Here is a 16,797-nt window from a genome sequence, read left to right as displayed (position 1 = left end):
ATGTCTTCTTTTTCTTCCCCATTGAGATCATCACAAATTTGCCATCACTTTCAGAGATGTGGGAATATCGCATTATTAAACTCTAATGTGTTGGCTCCTCAGAAAAGTGTTACAGCGTCAGCGAAAAAAAAAAAAAAAAGCTTTCCGCGTGCCAATTTAGCTAAATTATTAGAGTCTGGGCTCAAACTTTCGCCGACTCCATCTGTTGGGCCTTTCGAACGGCCTTCCCAGACATGTCCGACCCTCCTGAACCCAGATTGCTTGTGAGCAACTATAGCATAAGATGATGCGAATGATGGGAACAAGAAAATGGGAACGTAAGACGCGACAGGGTTAGACTAGTAAGGAGTTCGCATCAGTACGGTCTGCTTGTCTGCGGTGTTTCAAAGGTGACCATAATTAGAACACAAAATCGGTACATAAAACTTTATTTTACTCTGTATTCATGCTATACTTTGTACAATTAAGCTAATTGTATGGGACCTTTATGATTTACATAACAGGACGGCACAGTGCTCTCCATCGTGCTTTGACACGTACGGCCTCAGACACAACCTTTGTGAAATGATTCCAGACGGGATGTGTATTCGCACCCAGATAGCTGGTGGAGCAGCAAAGGTCATTATTAGGTCTACTGCAGATTCGTTGCGTAAATAATTTTTTTCGTAGTCGGAAGAAGTAATATAAGATGGCCTTCACTTTTCTGTAATGTGCAGGCAACACAAAGTGTGTTGGATATTTGTAAATATATAAAAAACAAAATATGTTTATTAACACGTGCAGTATGGATCATGAAAGCATTGAGACTGTTATCCTTTGCGTGTAAATTAAGTAAAAATCAGATAAGTGGTGTCGTTAGAATACGTATTTAGATTACGAATATAGTAGCATGTAGCAAAAAAAAAAAAAAAAAAAAAAAACGAAACACGTTCTTCATCGCTCTCAAAGTTGTGTCCTGTTGCTTGCTTCAAAGATAGGCAGGGGTATCCTTCGAGGAGTTGATCCGACGTATAAGCATTACCTTAAAAAAAAAAAAAAAACATACAGGGGTCCTTGGGTTATCCCGACCAAATCTTCGTACGGAGTACGGCAGAATGCCGGATGGCGAAGTACTCTTGCGAGTCGCTGCCACTGAAACGTCTCGCAATTCGCTCGGTGCTGTATATGAGTTGCGCTTCGGGACTGCTTGAACCAGTGATGCAGAAAATGTGTTTGTGATGGCTGAAGTAAGTACACACGCTCGAGCCTCACTCCATTTATCGCTGCTCTCTTGCTCACCATGCTTAAGACTTCATTAGTTTGAATTGGAATGCACTACCGCACATCAGAGGCTTGTATCAAACCATACCCGAAATGCCTGTTTCATTATCCTCACACTCCGCTACAACAGCGCACCACCTATCAAGTCTGCTCGCCTATGAGAGCGTGGGGGAGACATACTGCTTGGCTACTTCTCCTGTGTACATTGAGCCGTTGCAGTGAAAGCACGCTTCACAGGAGATGCCACGGACAGACAGACATACGCTTTGTCTCACTTCGCTCCCCATTTGTAGAATGCATTCCGTATTGAAAAACAGAACAAAAAAAAAAACTGATCCAGATGTCTGCGAAAACAACTGAGCGGTTGAGACGTCAACAAAGACTACGCGTGTGCGGGCCATCATTCTAAAAACGATAAGAACCCCCAGTGCGAGGGGACAACGAAAGGGACAAAAAACGAGACAAACACAGCACTGACTGCCAAGCAAAGACTTATTTGCGAAGCATCCCCGCTTATAACACAAAAATACCCTGTCCCTTCCTTCTCCTTCCATTCCAGAACATTCCCGAACTGCCGGGCAGTACTTAGGTCACCAGAAAGTTCATCACCTTACTGGAAAAGAACACACAAGGGTTGCTGATACAACTTGAACCCGCTTTTCTTATCTCTACCGCCTCCCGCTACACAACAACAACAGACAACCTGATTTACTGCTCTTAAAAATAATCTTCGCATGAGTAAATAATGCTTCGCAGCCAACACACATGGCCAAATGTCCCCCAATGTACTATACTTGTTAGATATGGGAAGTCTCACCTATATAAACCTTTCCGCACTTTAACGGGATATCATCGGGTCATCATATTTCCCCCGAAGAGCGCAATTGAAAACTCAGCTGCAGTTCAGATGTGAAGTACAGGGTGGGTGCTCTAAAAGGTCATCCACATTTTCGCTCGTGGCGCGATTCCTACTTGACGCACAGACTTCCGCTGCCTCAGAGTAAAGAATTTATGCCAGAGAAACCAAAGGAAAAGTCGTGGTTACCAAACACTGTGTACAAAATAAATACGACCACGCAAACTTTCGTATTCATGCATTTCCTATGCGCTATACCGATGTAAACACGGCGTTCTGCCGATGGCTGTGTATAGCACCCGCCTGGGGGCGCTAGGCGACATCAGTTTGTTTCGGCTTCCACGTCGCTAGCGCCCCTAGGCGGGAGCTGCACCAAACCCTTGGCAGCCCGCCGTATTTGCATCGGTATAGCGCATAGGAAATGCATGAAGACGAAAGGTAGCGTGATCGTATTTATTTTGTTACGCAGCGCCTGGTAACCACGATTTTTTCGTACGTTTCACTGGTACAAATTATTCACTGTGTGTTTAGCGGAAGTTTGTCTGTCAAGTAGCTAGGTGTAGCGTCACGTGCGAAAATGTGGCTGACTGATCTTTTAGAGCACCCATCCCGTACAGTTGGCGCTGACGTTATAATTTACATGTTTCATTTATTTGTATTTCATTTGGTTTTGTTGATGAGGATACATCAAGGGCCCCTACGAGCGTTACATGAAGGCACACAGTTGGCATGAATACAAAAGCAGAAAGAGTACATGGTGGGCTACGAACCTCACATTCGAACACATTGGGATCGTTGATCGGATTTGATTTGATGTTTCATGAGGTCATACTGCGCCATGACAATGATAAAACATGGAGACGGTGATTTTTCTTGCTGTTTGTAACGTGAATTCAGCGCTCAAGATGTTATGTGCGCACAAGTGCAAGCAGAGCAACATTCGAGCTATGTTCAAGCAGTCCACTGCAAAGTACGAGTTTCTCTTTTCTCTTGGCAGGACAGGTAAGATAGTTCAAAGTGACAGAGTGTCCAGGTAAGACTCCGGGGCAATCCCAGGCGACATTGGGATCGTTGATGAGAACTAAGGATGCACGTAATCGCAGCGGAGCTCAACTGCAGTTGACTCAACTGGCGTTGAATGAACTAGTGTAATGTGCTTCAGTTACGAAAGTGGCTCAGGTCAAACAAATAGTTCCTCTGGTGTTTGTAGCTTCATTTCGCTTCACGACGTCTGTGTTGGCACGAACAAAAGAAAAAGTATGCGTAATAAAGTATAGCTGTATACGTAAGCAGTATCTTGGTAGTTACAGAAAAAGCAATAGAAGTAAGAGGCACAGGCACACTCCTGAGCGTCCTGTTTTTCAACGTTTGTCAATGCTTCAGTATCACCAACTAGCTGTACGCGGTTGTCTTCTTTACGCTAGATGGTTGCAGCATCCCGAAGGAACCTCGATTAAAGCATGGCAATTGATCAAACGACACCGCAGTGGCGGCGCTCGAATCCACACCCTCAGACTTCCGATCAGAGATGACTAGGAAACCCAGACAGGCATTCACACTCAATACATTCTCTTGGTTCCTAGCGTGGCTTGGTCCGTTGATGAGAGAGTAGCTAGCACGGTGTCACATCTCTGATCGGAAGTCGGAGGGTGTGAATTCGAATGCCACAGCCGTTTCGTCAACTGCCATTCTTCGAAATGCCGTCAGTGAATGTTATGCGCTTGCACGAATTGTCGAAAACATCCTGCAAAATTATACAGTTTCAGATTATCCCAAACTAGGTGATGTCACCGGGAGGTCTGGCGTCTGTTCTCGTTTTCTAGCAGCAGCAGCGCGAGTCTCCGCTCTCCGGCCCACGCGTTGGAAGACTACCAGCGCTACCAGCAGCTGTGGTGAGGAGACGGAAATCGACCTTCGAGAAGCAATGTTGCCAGACGCTTTGTTAGACTGAGCAACCCATGACGCCATGTACTTCTCAAAACTAGGAAATAATTCTACGCTGTTTGCGCGACATGGGCGTGGGACACGTGGATTGCGATGGCATAAATTCGGTAGGATTCTGAAGACACGAGATTTAGGCCGGCACTTTAACCGTGTACAACCGACATTCCCCAGAATACTCCAACGGAAGATTTCTGCTGCCACGTGAGCGCTAGTGCTTAACGTAGTCATGTCTTTTCGTGCTCTTCTATATATCCTGGAAAGATCCCGCGGCTCAGCCTCAAGATATTCTGTAGCAGACGAATGGGCCGATGGTGTCGTCTGCTATGTGTGCGGCGCGCCACCCACGATATTCCGACGGCGGCGGGACTTCCGCCCCACGAGCAGTTTGTTTACCTTTTCTTCCACTATGGAATATTTGTATGTGGATGTTGCTCTCGTGAATACACGGTAATTGTTGCGTTCGTCCTTCTAAATTTCATTGCCTCCTTATCCTAAAGGAAGGCGCTGGTTGGCGGGCAAATCGTCTACACGCATGCGCAGAGGCCGGGAGGCGCCGGCTGTGAAGTCAGCACAGGACGCACAATCCCCACCCCCCCACCCCCACCCACCTCCGACTACGGCAAACAGTTCCATCACTACCGCCACCTGTCAAATGACTAGACAGTTTTGCAGTCATCCGCCGTGATCTTTTAATTGTGCTTTGACGCTCACCATTGAGCCTTGCACGTATGGTCAGACTACGAAGTTCAATGGCTTACGTTGAAGCGCTTCAAGAAATCGTAATTTGCACGTATACGCATCAAGTTTGGTGTTCAACTTTGTGCGAGTCACAGTTGATCCACTATCCAAGCCATACCCTTCTTTCTTCCACAGAAAGCCTGCCAGTTACTATACACAGGGATAGCCTTCAACCATATGGAAGTATATAGCTGTGAGTATAGTTGGAAGTACGAATGCAGTAGAGGATCTAATGGGGGGGGGGGGGGACGTCAGATTATACATTGGATTTCCCTCTCTCCCCTCTGTTGGAGTGGTCGCAGTGTACCAGAGAGAGGGATGGTGGTGGGGTGAGGTATCAATAAAAAACCCTAAAACGGACAGCGCACAAACGCAATGCGGCGTGTGTCTTGTTTAGTTGTTTTAGCGCTTCTTTTGATACGAACATCTACCAACAGGTCTAGGAGTCTACACCAAGGTAGAAATTTGGGGTAGTTGGTACATAGCCATGAGTAAAATCTTGCAGCCAAAGAGGACGGAGACACAACGGTAGAAACACACAACAGCGGAACTGCAGACGCTGCAGTTCCGCTGTTGTGTGTTTCTACCGTTGTGTCTCCGTCCTCTCTTTCGCTGCAAGATTTTACTCATAGCTAGGAGTCTAGGAGGTCGAGGAGTTTTAAAAAGATGGTGATACGCTAGGCTAAGTCACGCCATGCGCACGCTGGGCGGGTGAACTGTCCAGAAACATGCTACCCTCGCACTTCCGGCACTTAATGTTTCTAAAATAGTTCAAATAAAGACAGAAGCCAGATGGCGAAGACTTGTCCAAGACACTTATACCGCATCGATGTCCGTAGCCCTGCACCGAGGAATTCCATCGGCATAATACGCTCTGGATCGAACGAAGAGCCCTTCTGCGGATATCTTCATAGAAATCCGTATCGCCAGGTCACCATCTTTTGAGGGTTCAGAGAAGCGGGGTGACAAGAATGACCTAAAAAAAATCTGCAGTTTTTTTTTTTTTTTTCGTGGGCCTTTTTCTTGCGCTATAATAGTGAGTTTTAGTACATCGTACGCTGTCACCTTTGGGTATACGTAAGGGATAGAGTTGGTGGTTCTGCGCACGCGCAAAACATGAGCTGCGCGCAGTGCGCAGGACCACCACGCTATCCCTTACGTACGCAAAGGCGATAGCGTACGATGTACTAAAACTCACGATTGGCTCGATCATCTTTCTGAAAACGGCAACGCCATTATAGCGCACCGAAAGGAGCAGATGTTGCTATTGCGCCCAATTTCTATCTTTCAAAATTAAAAAGTTAATTAGTCAAAATTAATGAAGACAACGTCTCAGGAGATTCCTAGAGCGGCCATAAGGTGGCCCACTTTGCCTAGAACATACAGAGCCTCTGTATGTAGCCTCCTATAAATGGCTCTGAGAACATATAGCTATTTATTGCAATAAAAAAAAAAAGTGTTTCCCCATTTTATAAGATTCTGTCCGCTGTTAGCGCTGACCCCCCCTCCCCCAATGTGAGTATTTATTTGCGCATTATTTGAATATTTATTTGAATTTTATTTGCGCATTCTGTACACTGTAAAAGAACGAAGGAGTAATTTTCCTCCTTTTAGGGAGTACATGCATTGTCAAAGCCATTACTCCGTTTTAGAACTAAATACACGGAAGTTTATGCGAAGTTCAGGGACTTCTTGCTGGGGGAGTAAACTTCAGGGTTTCAGAGGTTAAATGGGGGGGGGGGGGCAGTTGCAGTACAGGGGACTAGAAGCCGCAATTACTCCTTCATTCACTCATATTTTCCCCTTAGAGTGTGCTTGGGCTTCCAAAGAGAATCTTTCTCGAAATAAATAAACTATGCAAGTAGCCGAAACAAACGCCACTGGCGTCCTAGCTTCGCGGACAGGCAAATGTACTGCAGGGCTCTATTTGAACGACTTGAAATTTCAAAGCATGATCGAAGCATACACGTACCGATGAGAGCTGCTTATGCGCCATCACTACATGACACGCAGAGGTGTTCTCAATGTCCTTGGCACCACATACCCACGCACCGGGTGTGTTAGACACAGGATGGGGAACGAGGCACGAAATGCTTCAGCGCGAAAGACTCCTTGGTACTGGATATCATTAGCTGCGGTGGATAAGCGAAAGTTCTTGCGTTAAAGCGTGTCGAAAAGGCGTGTGTGTTGCTTAATGCAGCATTGACAGAGAAAGATTATTCCCAATCACCGAGATGCTAGTTGCTTAGGAAAAAGCCAATGCGTAGGGGAAAACCATTATTTAGAGACAATTAATATGAACACGTATGCCTCCAACAACAACAACAAATAAATCATGACTATGGCCTGGGGTGATTCACCGCTTGAGAACAGTACACTACCCCATTATACGCGGAACATGCCTCCAATCGCCCCATAAACCAACGAAATTCTCGTATGGGCCTCGTCAGCATTACTCTCGGACTCTCGGTCGCGTGTTAGTCTCGTTCCCAGAGATAACTCGTTCGTGTGAACTATATATATATATATATATATATGAACTGCCAGCATTCGCTGATTGGGAGTGACCGCGGAATCACGCCCCCTTTTTAAAGCGTGTAATGAAACAAACCACCAACGGTTCACGTGGAATAGAAGGGGGACGAGAGGATAGGATTTGTCGAAAATGTCTGTCACTCTCTCTATGGTGGGAGCTGGAAAGAAGTCGCCGTCGAATGTAGGAGGAATCTTCGCAAGGCTTGACAAATACCAACGTTTTACACAGTGGTTAGCGTGTATCATGTAGGCTATATTGTGATGAAGATAACATACACGACTGGAAAGCAAAACAAAAATATATTCGCATCTGCAGTTATAACTTTACATACCGAAAGATAACCGTTCTTCGAGAGTTCTTCATCGTGAGAGAACCTTTACTGTTATTTACTTTAACGTTTACTGTATGGTTATTCTTCTGTGTCCCGCGTCGAACAGATGACGCAGCAACCAGTAGTAATGCGTGACATAGTATATCATTCCTACAGTTGTCTGACGACGTAAAGTCACGAATTATATATATGATATTCTGTACTTCTTTCTGCCATTCCCCATGGAGTTTTATTTCCTACGCAGACATTGCCATTTTATGTCACTTCCACTGCAGCGTTCCTGAGGCGTGTGCGCTGTTCTTGAAACTCTTCCTACGAGCAGATAAGCGCATCACGAAGCGCCTTCCGCGGAGAAAAACAAAAGGAAGTTTAGTCGCTTCGTGCAATGAATGCCAATTGGTGGAGAGAAAGCCTACTCACTCAACAGCGTAATTGGGACCCGAAGACGAGCCCTCACTGGCTGCGTGGGCGGGCTTCGTCGAGCGGAAACTATTCCATGGCAGCACTGGCTACGCGTCTCTCCGGAACTTGTCATTTAAAGCAATATGGTCTCATAGTGCCACTGTCCTTTCATTAAGTTTGGTTAAAAGAAATTATGCTGATGTTTCGATCGGAATTGCGCGACGAATTGAAGTGAGGAATGTCATGGACGGCTAGCACAAACTAGACGCTCGTTAATGAGACCTTCTTTAGTCTTTTTTGGGCTTCCTTTATTCTTTTGCTCTAGAACTAGGCTAATCGCGACTGGGGGGAGGGGGGATATCCATTTATTGAAAGGAAAGGTCTGCTATTGATTATGCGTTAAGGGCTGTGTGAATGGCGAGATATGAAAACATGTGGCCAATAAGTGTGTCGGTATAATTAGCCGGGCTCGTGCTCTTGTCTGTATGCTGTTGTTGGTCCAAGTCCCACATTATGGAGCAGCGTCAACTGGAGTGCAAGTGGATGAGGATAGCATATGAAGAAGCACGTACGAGCAATACAGGGCAGAAAGTTTTGTAGCTGTTTTCCTTGTGGCGCTACCCCCCCCCCCCCCCCCATATGAATATGCAGGTGTGTCACGTTGTATGATCCGCTGCCTTGCAGGTTGCATGTGAAGCGGTCCCTGTTTTTAGTTGGGCGTAGATGTTCGCTTACAGCTTTGACCCTGTTCTGACAATAATTTCATAGAGCATCATGTTTTTCTCTATATATACTTTAGAGATTTTTTGTTGTTGTTGTGTCGCTTTATGATATGATGAAATTTCACCGACATCCTTACCTCCAAAAGGAGAGACCAAAGAGTTCATGAAGAATATTACCACAAGAAAGAAAAAAATAAAAGTGAGTTCTTCCTAAAGTCGTCGATATACACGACACGTTGTTTCTCATCGAGTCTACGCGCTTCGGAAACTGAGTACTTTCGGTATTAAAACCTAGGAAATCGATTATTACACTTTTTTTTTTCGCAGATATGGCAATAAAAGCGACATGTCGAGCGATAAAAAGCTGTTCCAGATAAAGGAAGGTTGACAGAGGGAGTAGAGCTTATTATCGCAAGTTCAAATAAAAATAGGGACGATGAAAGCAATGTTTCGTACGGCGATATGGGACGTTCCGGAGCCGCGAAGATGTTAGCCGCGATCTCTGTGGTTTTCTTTTTTGTGGCGACACTTTTGCGAGCTCTCTTCCGAAGTGTTGTGAACTTTAACTATAACAACTTTATTTATTATTATATAATAACCAAGGCTTTGGCTGTTCGTGGGCACGTTAATAAATATATTACGACGACGATGATTTTTGAGCTCCGCCCCTTAACTATACACTATACGACAAGGCCAAAGTACTACCTGCTCTCACAAACAGCCGCCGCCGCTGCTGCTGACCCCGACTATGCCTCGTTACTATGACTAGCTAACTGTTGCCCCTCACTCCTAGGCGATTGCGATTGAAGTAACTATAACAGCGTTTCCTATTATGAATATTCATAGCAGCGCTAAGACCTTAGGGTCCAGGGAAAAGTGCTGTTCCGGTCCGTGCATTTCCTGTTAACCTTTCCCTTTCACAAGGAAACGCTTTACGCGTTCGCTACGACAGTTTTTGTCTGCGCAAAGGGAGAGGGTTATGGACAGATCACGTGACCAAGTGTATGTCCACTCACAAGGCAGAAATAAGGGGGTATTCGAAGACAAGCATCGTTCTCTGCATGGGTCCTCGGAAGAAACCATGCGAGCGCCAAACTTTGAGCTGCTACCCCCTTATTTGGGAGAGAGACCAATAAGGTCATTCCAGGGACAATAGGGGAGAGTGGGGAACTGGGGAGCTGCGCAGAAAGTTGACATACTTTCAAGAGACATCTTCCTTTCAAATGAAGTTAGGGGCAGTCTTCCTTTGACTTCACATTTTCTTGCTGATGATCATGATGATTCGGGGTTTAATGGCGCAAGGGCAGCTTAGGCCATAATGCGCCAAGACAGACATTTTCTTGTAGATACCGCACAGTCAAACCACAACATCACACTGTGACGCAGGCGGGCGATCGGAATTCATCAGTCTAATTTCGCAACCAAAACAAGACAGAAGCGTTAACAAAACAAAGTTAATGGTACAAGACTACAAGGAAGCAGGCGAGCTGGTGATGACGATCCATAATCAAAACCATGTGTCGTTTGTGTGTCCCTCAGTTAAAGTTGCGGTGCCCTGCGTCATGTGCGTTCCAATTTGGTTCAGTTACAGAGAACATTCAGATTCATAAAGGGCAAGTGGCAACGAAGCTGTCAAAGTAGTATTATCTTACAAAGCATCCCCTTCCTTTCTTTTATTTTATTTATTTTTTTGTGCCGAGACCGTTTCTTCGAAGTGCACTTAATTACCATAGTTCGAAAAGACGTGCGTGTGTCGTTAGAAAGGTCTCTCAGACCAGCAAAAGAGTTCAAGGAGGTCGTCGTGGCTTAGTTTCGAGAAAAGCGGGTCAGTACTAACCCGTGGGATAATGGCGACGAAAAGATCTCAACGTAACAAATAAATTGGGATGGGTGGAATGTTGCGTAGCCGTCACTTTTCTTCTTCGTCCTCTTTTTGTGCAGGGAAGGAGTTCGGTGGAATATGCGGACAAAGACAATGTTGCACAAATATCATGTGGGCATTAAATTGCGCTTCCTCGATGCATTCTCAGAAAGGAAATGTCTGGTGGAGGGTTTTGGAACCTCTTTCCCTCTCAGAGACTGCGAAGTACCTTTTTGTGGCGTGGGAAGGAGCCGAACAAGTTACTTGAACTCGAAACAAGTGCTTGGCAGAATCTTTCTAACGAACCTTTCGGAGCGCTCTTTCAGAGCGAACACATATGGAATAGCTCAAACGATCCTGACACCCATGACTGAGTGATCAGATGGTCGCTTTCCGTGTTGAGATTAAGAGGAGACCTGGTTTAGAATCCCTGCAGCGGCAGTGCTCTCCGGGTTTTTCTCAGACGCTATGAGGGAAATATCCGTTCCCTGTGAATAAGCCCAGGACGCCCTGTCCCCCTGAGAAACATGCCGCCATTTTTTTTTCCTTCCAGTGGTCTGGAAGTGGTTTGGATATTTGCAGAAGGGGATTTTGTCAGTATAGAAAACTCTCAATAGCCAATAGAATAGTTGTGTTTGAAACTGTGGGTGGTGGTGATATTGGGTTCGCTGGCCGAAGTTGGCTTAACATTGGTGGTATTAAGATTGTCATCGTGGTCCGGCGCGAGCACCATCCGAAGGGACAAACCCGGGTAGCACGAAGGCTTATCGCTCGCCTCTATACCAATGCTTCTCCTGACCACATTCCATCACCAGAGCTCTGGTAACCTGGCGTCGGCCTGATCGTTACTGTGGATCGCAATGCGCGGAGATATGCGAAGATGAAGCTGAAGATGGTAAATGATAATGAACAGGATGAAGGGACTTGCGACGACGCCCTGGTTCTCTCGACCTGCCATGGACTACATACATATTTTCGAAACCTTCTTGGAGTTTTCATTCGCGCACCCAAAGAGTGCTGCCCACGGACAAGTTGCAGAAGAAGAAATCGGTTTGAAGCATTGTTAAAGCGTATACAACGAACGGAGCTAGGACTCCGTAGCCTTATCTCGTCCATGTGCCCTTACAGAGAGTAACCGTCAACACCGCGCTTCTCTGGCTTTAACCAGCGAACGTGTCTGTTGAGTCGGGTGTAGGAGAAATAGTCCCCGAAAAAAAACGTCCCCCGGAGAAATCGTCCCCGCAAGAAAAGTATCAAGAAAAGTAGTTTTCGTCAAACGGCGCGTGCCCTGCTGTGGGTAGCCCCCCTCAACCGCATGGTGACCTGTCGGAAACAAGCCTAAACTAACCTAACCTCTGAAAACTAACCTAGGAACCGGTTTTAACCTAGGTTTCCACCGGGGACGATTCCTCCGGATCCCGTTGAGTCGTGTGTCGTCCGCCTGTGTGCCCAGACTCAGGCTTTTACATTATGGAGTTGATCCACCAGCTAGCTTGCAGCTACGCCATTTTGTCAGTGTCTCTAGAAAGCCTTACAAAGAATGGCGCTATACCCAGGAAGAGAACTTGCCGACGTTGCAATGTACAACCTCCGTCACTTTCGTTTTCCACGAATAATGCTGCTGCATAGCGACTGGAACCATGCAGAAATTTGTTGCCCTTCACACGGTGATCACACGGGGCCTTGTTGATTATGCTGCACTCACGCTACTCAATCCCCCTCTTCCGTGACGCATACATTCCCGAGAAGGCGACCATGACTCCGAAAGCATGACCAAGGCCACCATAAATACAGCCTTACGCAACCTCCCCACTGACCTGATCTTCCTATGCCGTTGCTGGAGAAAAAATAGCTATGACGTCGCCACGAGATGTTCAAGAGCAGTTCCGCTGAAGCCTTTGCACAGACATGCCATTTACCTTACATGCCACCTATTTAGGGCGAAACGGCGCGAGTCTGTCTTCATCGTCTGTGGCTTTCATTAGTTTCAAGTGGAGAATCGGGAAGCGAGGAAGACCTACGTATGATATACTGATCAGAGTTGCGGAATGGGGTCTCCCATTCCGTTCCAATTCCATTCCGAGGAATGAAGATTTGCGATAATTCCATTCCTTTCAATTCCTCGGAATGAAAAGGTATGGTCAGTTCCCACTCCTGGAATGGCTTGGCAACCCAATTCCACTCCGTTAATTCCCTCAATAAAAGAAAAGGACCGGTAACCATACCGGCAAGTCCAGCAGTGCTAGAGGAGATTGACATTACCAAGCACGGAAAAGCACAAAGACAAGGTTATTTCACTCTTGACTGTGTGCAGGTGCGGTGCAAAGGGTGCGAGGGCAGAAACAAGCACGTTGAAACCAAAACTGCCACCGGGGCACCCAGACCATTCCATTCCCATTCCTAGGACAGTTTCGGCCATTCCATTCCAATTCTATTCCGGGCTCTGCTAAATCTGGAATGATTCCGGAATCATTCCAACTCTGGAGTGGCAACTCCGCAACCCTGATATTGATACATTTGAGTAACTTTACGAAACTGCTTACGCAGAGCTAAGGGAGGCGTGTGTATGTGTGGGTGTGTGGTGTGCCCTGAAATATCACTTCCATGTCCACAATTGCTATAGTCAGTGACAACATAAGTCATACACTTGACCCCGCCCCCACACAAGAATCGCTCCGCACGCGCGAATGTAGTGCGGCGCTGCCAAGTGTGGACTGGGGAGAGAGAGAGCCGGAACTACATCGCTAAGCGGGGGCGTCGTGCAAAGGCTGGTAGGCAACCGCAGAAGCCGTCCACGGATGAGTGGGCAGTCCCAATTGTAGGACTTAAGTTGTCGCTGATAAGAGGAGAAATATGTGGAGTTGTAAAGTTACGACGGGGTCAGAACTGGCTACTCACGTACCCTTTGTTTCCTATAGTAATCATAATTTTACGGTGTCGATCCCATCACAAGGTTATCGCAAAGCGTTTGAGTCTCTCTCAACTGATAAGCAGATGCCAAAGCACGTCTTATGTCTCAAACGGTTTATAGAGTAAGTGTCCGCACAGCTAAGTTTCTTAGCTGATAGACAGGATTCGTAACTGATACGCTGGTCTCGTAGCTTTTCTTGCCTGCTAATAAGCGCATAGGGAGCGTCCAGGCGTGCTGATAAGAGGTTTGTAGGTGTATTGACTCATTGGTGGAAATAGATAAGGAACGAAATGCGTAACCAAATTTTACATACTTTTTACTACCTAATAACGATATACAATACAGGGAGAGTGCAATGTAGGGACAACTTCTTCAGAGAACAAGGCAAGAAGGACAGAGGGTTCCTAGGATTTGTACACAAGAATCTCAAGATGAATGGCGTTCTTGTATTTTTCGTGGGCGCATTTCCGGCATTATGTGAGCCACCAAAGCCGGCTACCAAGCTGTTTTGATGCGGAGTTTCCTTCTGTGTGCAGGAAAGAATGAGCCCCCAACTGTCGATCTTCGGTGGTGTTCGACGGCACTGAGAATGGCGTGAGACGCATTGAGTCCAGCAACCCACTGCGAACTGCTGACACCGCTGTTGTTATTCTACAGCCTGGGACTTTTGACCACGACGATAACCCCTCAAATTCAAGCTGTTTAAACAATCTAAAGGGATCGATCAGTCCTGTTGACTACGTGATCAGTGCCAAGCCGACCATCACAGCTGCCATGCCATGGCCAGTAAAGCGAGAGCTGCTACTATTTTTTTTTTTGTTTCGTTTTTCAGATGGCCAGCAGTACCACATTTTCCATGCTGCTCGAATTCTGTCTTGGAGTCGCACATCGCTATGCATTTGATTATTAATTTATTTGATTTAATGAATGTCTTGTTTTGTGGCTTGATTAGCAGTTTTTGGCAGAGACACAAGTGTCTATATGGCTGAATTCAACGTGAAACTTCACTACCTAGTAAATTATCTTCCACTAAGTTCACACTATCACTAGCGAAAACACAAGCTCGTCAGTGACAGTGGCGGATTTAAGGGCAGGGGCGGGGGGGGGGGGGGCGTACGCTCCGGGGCCCCCACCACAGCAATTGCCCCCGTTTCTTCTGTGAACGATACAGAGGGAGAAGAAAGCTTCAGGTTGCGCCTGATGAAACCACTGGTAGAGTTGGCAGAAGCGGTGATATGTTTAATGTGCTCGTTCCTGGACAAATCTTGTGTTAGACCAAGACACTTGCATGAAGTTGCAGGAGAGATAGTAACATTTCTGGTTACCGTGCTTACTGCGGGAGAAACAAAGATAAGAACGTTTAGTAATGTTAAGGCGAAGTTTCCAATTCGAGCACCATGAGGAGATGGCATTTAGGTCTTCCTGCAGAAGACAAGGAATCCGTGGGAGACCTTACGTGACGGGATAAGACGCAGTCATCAGCAAACAATCGGATATGTGAGGAAATTGCTGGGCATGTCACTGATGAAGATGAGTAAAAGCAGAGGGCCTAGAACTGATCCTTGTGGTACACCGGAGGTAACGTTAGCGAGGTTAGATTCTTGTGACCAGCGGCATGGCCGAGCGGGTTAAGGCGTCCTGCTCGTTGGTGGTAGCCAAGGTGGTGCCGAAGGCTGAGAGGCGGTGGGTTCGAATCCTACCACCGGCTGTGCTGTCTGAGAGTTTCCCTGGGTTTCCCGAAGACTTTCCAGCCGAATGTCGGCACAGTTGCCCCTGAAGTCGGCCCAGGACGCATACTAACCCCCCTGTCTCCCACTCCTTCCTGCTGTCCTCTGTCCACATCTGTACGCCGCTCATAGCCCTCGATACCACTGTCCCGTCAGGATCGATTGCCTTCCGCTTGTCTCACCGCTAATCTCGTTCCCCGTGGCTACTCTTACGTTGCGGGGATATCCGCGCGGATCCGCCGATGTAATTGTAGATATACGACCATTGCTGTACGGTTGTTCGTTTTCTTTACCGCTTTTTGAAGTGCGAGCCGTCTATTTATAAGGCGGATGAGAAATTCCGCGGTTGGCAACCCGTCCCAGAAGCAAGGCAGGACGCGTGGCACGGCCGCAATTACGTCACGCGAAGGCATTCATAAGACAAAAACGCAGGATGTTGGCGTACTCAGCAACAACAGGGAAATGCTCTTGAAAGAATCCGACACACCGGGTGAGCATCCACAAGGCAGGTCTCATACGGGTGCCAACAGTGATTCATCCAGACCCCTCCCCTCCCCTTACAACCCCCATACCCAATGTTTAGCAACACCCCCGCTTCTTTCCTCTGCACCCCCTACAGGTGCAGCGGTTAAGAACGTTTACATTACAACATAACACGATTACAACGTTTCTCGAATAAGAACTCCTCTTGCTAGCTATTCTAGATACACCGTGGGTGTGAACTTGCCGCTTTCATTGTTCGTACTTCATTATTTTTGGCACTGCAACGTTTGTGACGCGTCTTAGTTTTAACGTGTGCTTGTTAATACTATAGAATACCCTCGTCTCCGCACATATAACTAGACCTTTCCCAGTGATTGCAATCCTAAACGAAAAGTTGAAAATGTCCAGTGCTGAGCCACTAACGACGTGCCACGGCTCTAGCGGATACGAGGGTATAGGCGCTAACAGAGTCCGTCGGTCATGCGAAAGATCACAGTCAACACCGACAGTCAAAGGCTGCCGTATGTACATAGTTACATTTTGTGCGCGTAGACGAACGAGATACCCTTGAAGCGCGTACTTCATCCACTGAATAGTAGCAGTTGAAGAAAAGGCATCAGGTGTTGTTTTCGTCCTTCTATGTTTAACCGCCTCATCAACTACGTTACGTACGTCATCTACACATTTAAACATGCAGACGAGCACAAGACCCACTAGCGACACGTTCGTCATCTTTACATTCCAGTCATGCCAGCTGTTCCGCCTCCGGGAACAGTCCGGCATTAAACTGAACGCAAATATTCGGGAAGTCAGAGTTTTGATCGTATGATACACGAATAAACTCTTCTGTATATTTAACTGGGAACGCTTCATTGGGAAACAAGAATAAATGCAGCAACCAGGATATTCATCCGCCCCCAGCAGAACGCTCTCCACGTATTTTTTAGTAATTTATTTTATCGAGTCAGTGGGAGTAAAACGCCTGCATGACGTCGACCCTTTACAGAGTGCATGACGCACATACTG

The 16,797-nt window shown here is 46.6% G+C and overlaps 1 protein-coding gene across 1 annotated transcript in view; it reads right to left on the bottom strand.

Moving 5' to 3' along the window:
- The window catches only part of LOC135378326 (uncharacterized), a 42,140-nt gene that overhangs the window by 22,599 nt on the left and 2,744 nt on the right, over positions 1-16,797 (bottom strand). The gene's annotated exons all lie outside the window — the stretch shown is intronic.

The sequence above is a fragment of the Ornithodoros turicata genome, chromosome 1 (genome assembly GCF_037126465.1).
Source record: "Ornithodoros turicata isolate Travis chromosome 1, ASM3712646v1, whole genome shotgun sequence".
Lineage (NCBI taxonomy): Eukaryota > Metazoa > Arthropoda > Arachnida > Ixodida > Argasidae > Ornithodoros > Ornithodoros turicata.
Note: the sequence above shows the minus strand (reverse complement) of the source record. Positions and strands in the feature narration are given on the sequence as shown.